Genomic DNA, 8560 nt, shown 5'->3' with positions numbered 1-8560 from the left:
TGAAGCGAAAAGACTACAACTGTGTAAACAGGCCCCATTTCCGTTTCGTGGCAGGGGAATATTGACTATTCCAACAGAACTCAATGGGATTTACAAAATGCTAAATAAAACACTACAGGAACGTTTTTTCTTTACGAAACTTTTTTTGGAACGTCATTGAACAGCGCTGATGACCCGGTGAGTAGCATATTTTAAAAAAAGAACGTTTAAGGTTGTTTTAAGGACATTATCGGACATGCACAATGGAAGCCATTCTAAAGCAGCCAGGGGGGGATTCTGCATCAGCCAAAAAGCAGAGACAGGACCAATTGTCAAAATTTTGGTGTCGATCATTTGATTTCATCCTGGACACTACAGAAAATGGGCTAAAAGTGTTAAAAACCGGAATTCTCCTTTAACTTACCTTCATCCCAGAATGTTTGTTTCTTCTGAGAATGTTAGTTTTCCTCCAAAATTCTTAATTCAGGCCAGTTCTCAACATGTATACTTGTGTGTTGTCATGTGCTCGTGAAGATCATCAGCCTCAGCTCTAGTACTGATCCATTTCACAAGAACACAAGACAGAGAAAAAAAGTCCCCAGATGTTGCTCTCGTCCCTCCCGCTTTATCGAGCATGAATCAGAGCAGACTTGTCCGTTCTCGAGATTGACAGTTGTCCCAGCATGCACCACCGCAGCAGCAACTTCCAGTATTAAGTTAAAAGCTCTCTTGTCTGTTGCCTTTGTTCTATAAAAGTACATCTTAAGATCATTGGAGGTGAGAATGTTATACTTTTTATTGTCTCTATATGTGACCCTGCCTATGAAAACCCAGCTAAAGTCATTTTTTGGTGAATCTCAACTTAATGTATAAAACCATTCTACACAATGTTAAGAATGTATTCTGAAAAATTCAGATTGATATCTCTAAAATTCACAGAGTAGGGCCATATCAAAGATTGTGCTGCATACGGGTTCAGAAAAACTGACTTTTGAGAAATTCCAATGTAAAGATTTGGAACTCAAAATTCTAAACTAAAAATACTTTCAACACTGATGCATCTTGGAATCACAATTATGCTGGCAGTGTGTCATACACCAAATTCAAGTTTAGATTCTGCTTTTTCAAGTAATATCCAACAGATGTATATAAAAATGTTCATGTTTAATAAAAATGGATCTATTTAGTATGATGATCATGGCGAAAAAGCATACAAATTACACTAAATGAATGTCTAGGTGGTACCAGATGAAGCTGATTATGTAAGCAGTTGCATAACACAAATCATAAATAACACAACAAATCATGTCAATAGTTCTGAGAAATGCAACATTAAATATATTTATGAAAATAGACTATGTTTTTAACTTTAAATTAAGACCATTAAGTTTTTAATTATCATAAAAAATGCATCAAAAAACGTATTAACGCATTTTAACCGAAGCAGATTTTATGGAGGTTATTTAACTCCATAGTTTACATGAATTCTTAAATAGCAATAATAAATAACCAGTGAGTGATTTTTAGTTTGTTTTAAATATGCATAACATAGACTATGAAATTTCATTTTAACTGTTAGAAGTCTATTTTAATCACACACAGAAGAAAGATGCAAAAATTACCCCGTGCAACAGTTTCACAAACACATTAATTTGAATTGTTCAACCGCAATGTTAAATCACTGAAAAAAAAAGTTACACCAGCATTTTTCCAACCAAATAAAGCAAGCAAGCAAGACTTACAAGCCAAAATTTTCATGACGTACCGTGTGAGTATTTATAAGCTTAAAACTACAAACAAACATTTCCCGCACGTCTCAACGCCTCATCAGCGCGGCGCATACATTCTTTTCACAACAGAAATGCAAGCTTACCGGCTGTCTGTTCAGTCCTTTGCTTCCTTAAAGGAATAGTACACCCCAAAACATGATTAGCCTTCATTTTCTACTCACCCCCCATGCTGAACAAAACTCTGGAGTACTTTTTTGATATCTCAAATACATCTGGAGATCTGGGAGGCTTCTTGCTGTCTGCTGACATTCAAATAATGGAGGTCTATGGCGCCCGAGACAGAAAGGTCCACAAAAGTCCACAAAAACGTGTCAATATTCCTCCATACTGCTCGTCCAATGTAATCCAAGTGTCCTGAGTGGGTAGCGTCCAGAATTTACTCGAAACGAAGTCATTTAGAACGTTTTAGAGCCTAAACAGTAGTGTATAGGATTTCCTAATAGCGCCCCCATGCGCGCTCACGATTCTACGGAAGCCGGCAGACCAAACCGGAAGGAAGTGCGCATTCAGCGTCTGCTCTGCCGATAATGCAAGCGTAGAAGAAGAAATGTGCTGTTTACCTGTGCAAAGAAAGAAACAACGAAAGAAAAATGTCTGAGGACTTCAGTGTTGAGGAAGAGCATGAGTTCTTTGCCGAGCTGAATGCGCTGGTTTGGTCTGCCGGCTTCCGTAGCGTCGTGAGCGCGCATGGGGGCGCTATTAGGAAATCCTATACACTACTGTTTATGCTCTAAAAACATTCTAAATGACTTCGTTTCGAGTAAATTATGGACGCTACCCCACTCAGGACACTTGGAATACATTGGACGAGCAGTATGGAGGAATATTGACACGTTTTTATGGACTTTTATGGACCTTTCTGTCTCGGGCGCCATAGACCTCCATTATTTGAATGTCAGCAGACAGCAAGAAGCCTCCCAGATCTCCAGATGCATTTGAGATATCAAAAAAGTACTCCAGAGTTTTGTTCAGCATGGGGGTGAGTAGAAAATGAAGGCTAATCATGTTTTGGGTGTACTATTCCTTTAATACACATTTTGCACAGCTTCTTCCACTGCCCGAGTAAACGGGGGCTTTTTATTTTCATGCTGCGATCCTCTGCTTGAACTAGGAAGTTTGTCTCACCTTTTGATTGACTGATTGATTGCACACAGGTAAACTGCGCGCTCACGCTTAAACAGCTGGTGTAAACAAAAGGGGCGTTCGCCGCAACAGTAGTAGTCGTAGTAGTAGTAGTAGTAGTAATTTAATAGTAGCCTATCACATAATGTCACTTTGCATTTTGCTCAAGTCATGGAGAGTCATAAGATGGGGTCAGGGGAAACAACGAGCAGAGGAATGGAAGCAGGGAGTAGACAGTGACTTCCTCTTCATGAAACATCGTAACAGATGCGCATTGATCTCAAAGTTTGTACACTTTTTAATGATAGAAAACACAAGTCTTTCGATAGAAATGCAGTGCCTAAACCAAACCAAACCACACCCAATTTAACCGTTGTTTGTACACATAAAATAATCCCAAAGATCATAGAAAAAGCAGCGCGAATGCATCAAACTTCCAGAAATTTTTAGCAAAAACAACACGATGTAAGGTTTATAAAATCACAAAATACGCTATTTATCATGTTAGAAATTGACTTTTAAACAAGCCATCCATAAACCTCAGTACTTAATCTATCATTTACAGCAATAATCTCATATAGCACAATTTTGACATTTTTATCGATATGACAGCTTTGACGACCTTTATTGAATAATTAGACGTTGCGACTTTAGCCGGGTTCTCATGGGAGGGGTCACATATGGCCCATATACTGATTTAGTGCATAATAAAAAAAAAAAGTTCAGATGTTGAGAGGACCGTAGCTACCAATAGAGCTCTGAGGCTACAGTAGCCGCAGCCAGGGCTAACATTAGCCCGTCTGCAGCAACCCTCTCTCGGCAAAGCCGTGTCTAAAGCACTGGTGGCTCTGATAGAAGTTTTTTTGATTTATTTGGCAAAACGTTCATTTGAGTTTTGTTTGTCTGATTGTGTTAATTATTATTCCCCCATTAAATGAAAAAAGTATGTAGTATGGGGCCCTCCAGGAGTATGGAGTCGGGGGCCCTTTATTAGGGGCCATCCGTTCTCTGTACAAGCGGAGCAGGAGTCTGGTTCGCATTGCACTAAGTCGGACCTGTTCCCAGTGCATGTTGGACTCTGACAGGGCTGCCCTCTGTCACCGGTCCTGTTCATAACTTTTATGGACAGGATTTCTAGGCGCAGCCAAGGACCGGAGGGGGTCTGGTTTGGGGAACAGCGGATCTCGTTCCTGCTTTTTGCGGATGACGTAGTTCTGCTGGCTCCCTCCTGCCAAGACCTACAGCGTGCGCTTGGAGCAATTCGCAGCCGAGTGTGAAGCGGCCAGGATGAGAATCAGCTCCTCCAAGTCCGAGGCCATGGTTCTCGACCGGAAAAAGGTGGCTTGTCCCCTTCAGGTTGGAGGAGAGTCCCTGCCTCAAGTGGAGGAGTTCAAGTATCTTGGGGTCCTGTTCACGATTGAGGGAAGAATGGAGCGGGAGATCAATAGACGGATTGATGCGGCTGCTGCAATAATGCGCACGCTGCACCGGTCTGTCGTGGTGAAGAGAGAGCTGAGCGAAAAGGCAAAGCTCTAAATTTACCGGTTGGTCTATGTTCCTAACCACACCTATGGTCATGAAATTTGTATCATGACCGAAAGAACGAGATCCCGGATACAAGCGGGTGAAATGAGCTTTCTCCGCAGGGTGGCTGGGCTCTCCCTTAGAGATGGGTGAGGAGCTCGGTCATTCGGGAGAGGCTCAGTGTAGAGCCGGTTCTCCTCCACAGCGAGAGGAGTCAGTTGAGGTGGCTCGGACATCTTCTTCGGATGCCCCCGGGACGCCTCCCACGGGAGGTGTTCCAGGCACGTCCCACTGGGAGGAGGCCCAGGGGACGACCCAGGACACGCTGGAGAGACTACATCTCTCGGCTGGCCTGGGAGCGCCTAGGGCTTCCCCCAGCAGAGCTGGGAAGGTGTCAGCAGAGAGGGAAGTCTGGGAGTCTCTGCTTAGCCTGCTGCCCCCGCGACCCGGTTCCGGATAAAGCGGGAGACGACGAGTACGAGTAAATGCAAAAAGTAAGAATTTATTATTATTTACAGACTATTAATAAGAGGAGGTGAAATGCAGTTCCAGATGACCTTCTGTTCCAATTGACCGTTATTTAAGCTGCGTGCTCCTGTTCTCCTCGAGCCCATTCTTTCTGTGTTCATGTCAAGAACATACTTGACGAGAACACAAGTCTGTGCTCGCGTTCTTGTGAATTGAGAAATGGCTTTAGACTGCAGCAATCCAATGACGCAACACATAGCTGTAAAATTATTGTAAATCAGTGTTTGAACAATAAAGATATAATACTGGCCATAAGTTTCCAATGATTGAAAGCCACTTAAAAAAGTTAAGAGTTAACTTTTAGTTCAGAACTGCCTTTGACCCTTAACTTTAAACTGAGGTATTATTGGTTTAAGTTTGTTGTCCAACTGTTTTATTTGCTTTGTTACCTGCTTTTATCTATTTTTACCTTTACTTGCTTTTATTTTTCTTCTTATTATAGTTTATTTCATTTAAAGCACTTTGTCTTTGTATTGATTTGGCCTATATAAATAAATTTGCCATACCTAAACCTAAAAGTAGCAATAGAAACATATCTGCTGAATATTCTCAGTCATCCAGGCCATAGTCATTCAAAAGAAATTCTCTGTACAAGAGAGCGGAGGAGCCTGCCTATTAAGCTGGGTCAACAATTCCATTTAACGACCCCCCTTTCAGACCCTTAGACGGGTATGGGGCATTGCAGGCTAACAAAAAAGTGCCAAACAATCCCCAAATGGACCCCTTCATCCATTTCAATATACATAAATTTCAAAACAAAAAATAGGCTTTGTTGGGCTACTGTATAACACCTCGAACTCAATGCTATTCCTGACATTTTGAATTGAAAAAGCTTCTTGGATGGGAAGCAAAAGGTCTTCAAACTTGGAAACAAAATCCAGTGGATTGTTTTTAATTTTCTCTTTTTGGAATAGCAATAGAAACCTAGAGGCTCTACTAGAAAACACAGTAAACTGATATATGAGTATTTTTTTATTTGTCCCCTCCACTCGGAAAACTAAACTTTTTCCTTGCCAGGTAAAATATTTTGCAATCATTTATTTAAAAAAATAATTTAGAAAAAAATAATTTCTAAGTTTTTACATTTTTCTAAACATGTATGTTGTGAAAATGAGAGTGATAAATGCTTTTCAGCAGTAGATTGAATATTTCTTTAATCATCTCTAACAGTGGGTATAGAAGAATGTCTTTGAATTGTTTTATGTAGATCTATAAGTTTGTACTTGTACCATGTATAATGACCCAAAAAAGTAAACACATAAAAAAATATTATTTCAAAAATGCCTAAGTAACACAGCAAGCAAAACCATAACACAGTTTTGGGACACTTGCAGCCATACCGGCAGGTATTAGCAGATAATATGGCTTATAGCGATCATGAAAATATGCCAAAATACATTTTTCATTGGACGCGCTTGGTCTGTTTCCATATCAATATATGCTCTTGACATCTAAACTGCTCCTGTAAGAGTGCGTGCAGAGGCAGAAGGTGGAAGCGAGAAGGGAGTTTATACGGGGGGTGAAGGAACTCTTTCATCTTTATTTCACAATCTCTGGTGATTCCTTCCATGCCAATTTATTTCCTGGAGTTGGCTTCAGCTTCACCCATTGGGACAACACACATATGCAAACACACTGGCTTGGCTTACATCATACTCCAAGTAGAAGCCCTGCAATCCTTACATACCAGCAGACACCCGCAAATGCAAGCAGTCAGTCCAATGTGATGAAGGAAGGAAATTGCAGCCTGGAGGATGCCTGGGGTGGGGTGGGGTTGTCCTCCTTGCTCCTCTTGAACCCTGGAGGCATCTCCCTTCAACATGCTGTTTACATTATTAAGTGAATGCATTTGTTGCAGAGGTAACTGGTTAATGTTTTTTGTGATAGTTTAGTCTTAACAGAATGTTACATGAAGGTTTTCTTCACGATACGCAAAACAGGAAAATGGCATGTATTCATAGCATTCTTTGGTTTTAGGTCATGATGTGGCTTATTTCAAAACTCCAAACATACTTGATTTTAGAAAAATTATATGTGACAGTCGTAATGGCAAGACAGGACACAGAAAACTCTCTTTGTGGGTTTTTTTATTCTCCGACTGTGCCCAGTAAAACACAGTATTAATTTGTTTTGTTGTGAATTTTAACAGTTGGAATGAACAATAAAAATGAAAAATAAGGATCACAAGTCAACTTCACTAGAGTGGTTACTGACCTAACACAAGCTACCATGCCCTGTCACTCACTAAGTCTATGACCGTCAGGATCTCAATATTAGTAAGAGACAGGCGCACTTGCACACTATACAGGACAGTAAAAAAATGTAAACGTTGCTAGTATAGACAACAGTAGTGACCTGTCCTAAACAGACAGAAAACAGAGCAAAATTCAAGTAAATACATGGCTACCGGTAATATCACAGTCACAAGTTTGTCTCATTAAAGTGCATTTGCTGCCCAATAAACATACATTCATGAATTAAATGCTTTGTAAATATTTTTAGAACTTCAAGTACTGTGAAGAAATAATTAACTCACTTTTCCAGAGGATGGCCTGCTCACCAACACACACCCTCACAAGTTGTGACACTGCAAAATCTCTCCCCTCTGGGTCAACCAGAAACAAAGAAAGTTGTACAAAATATCTGAAAAAGAAATATTAAAACAAACTTTGAAATCCGTCAGGACAGTTACAACTCACGCCAACCCGCGCCTTCCGCTCGCAGCATGGTCGGCTCTTACATACAGACAGGCGTTGCACGTTTCAGCAATCTACAGAAATCATCACGTATACAAAGCCATCACGCATTAAACTTGGCTTGCTAGGCTACTAAACACTTTGTGACAGATATGTATATCAGATTTTATGTATTTTAGAGTATTTACCTTGAGTTTTAACCACCATGTATGTCTGCAGTCTCTTAACTCTCCAGACTCCCGCTCGACAGAATGCAGAGTAACATCACCCTACGTGCATGCATGCTCTAAGATGGCGCTGCTCTTAAAGAGGCAGCGTCCCCAAAAACCCCAAATGCAGTAACCACAATATTACAGTTAGAAAGAGGATAAAGGCAACACAAATCTTACATGAACTGAAAACTCTTAAGAATAAGCTGTGTCACACTGATAACGATTATTTATTCACTTGGTTACATATAGAATGCCAACAAACTAACAAAACAGAAAGTGTTGCTTGCTATATAATATTTGTGGGTCCAGGAGTTGCTTTGTATAAAGTAGCTCATCAACAAGAGCTTATCAACAGCTCAGCTGTAGAGGTGGTCAGCAGCACCAACTTCCTGGGGGTGCACATCACAGACAACCTCACCTGGACTGTAAACGCCACCTCACTAGTCAAAAGAACACAAAAGCGCTTGTACTTCCAGCAGAGAATGACAAAAGCCCACCTGCCCCCACCCATCTTCACGGCCTTCTACAGAAGCACCATAGAGAGCATTCTGAGCAGCTGTTTCACTGTGTGGTGTGGAGGCTGCAGTGCCTGAGACTGGAAGAAAGTAAGAAACGTAGTAAGAACAGCAGAGAGGATCATCGGGGCTCCTCTTTCCTACATAAAATACATTTCATCCCAGCACGTGTCCCAAGCCCATATAAAAAAATG

This window comes from Cyprinodon tularosa, unplaced genomic scaffold (assembly GCF_016077235.1).
Source record: "Cyprinodon tularosa strain WSP-4 unplaced genomic scaffold, ASM1607723v1 ctg899, whole genome shotgun sequence".
Lineage (NCBI taxonomy): Eukaryota > Metazoa > Chordata > Actinopteri > Cyprinodontiformes > Cyprinodontidae > Cyprinodon > Cyprinodon tularosa.
The sequence above is the reverse complement of the archived record's forward strand: the minus strand, read 5'-3'. Positions refer to the sequence as shown.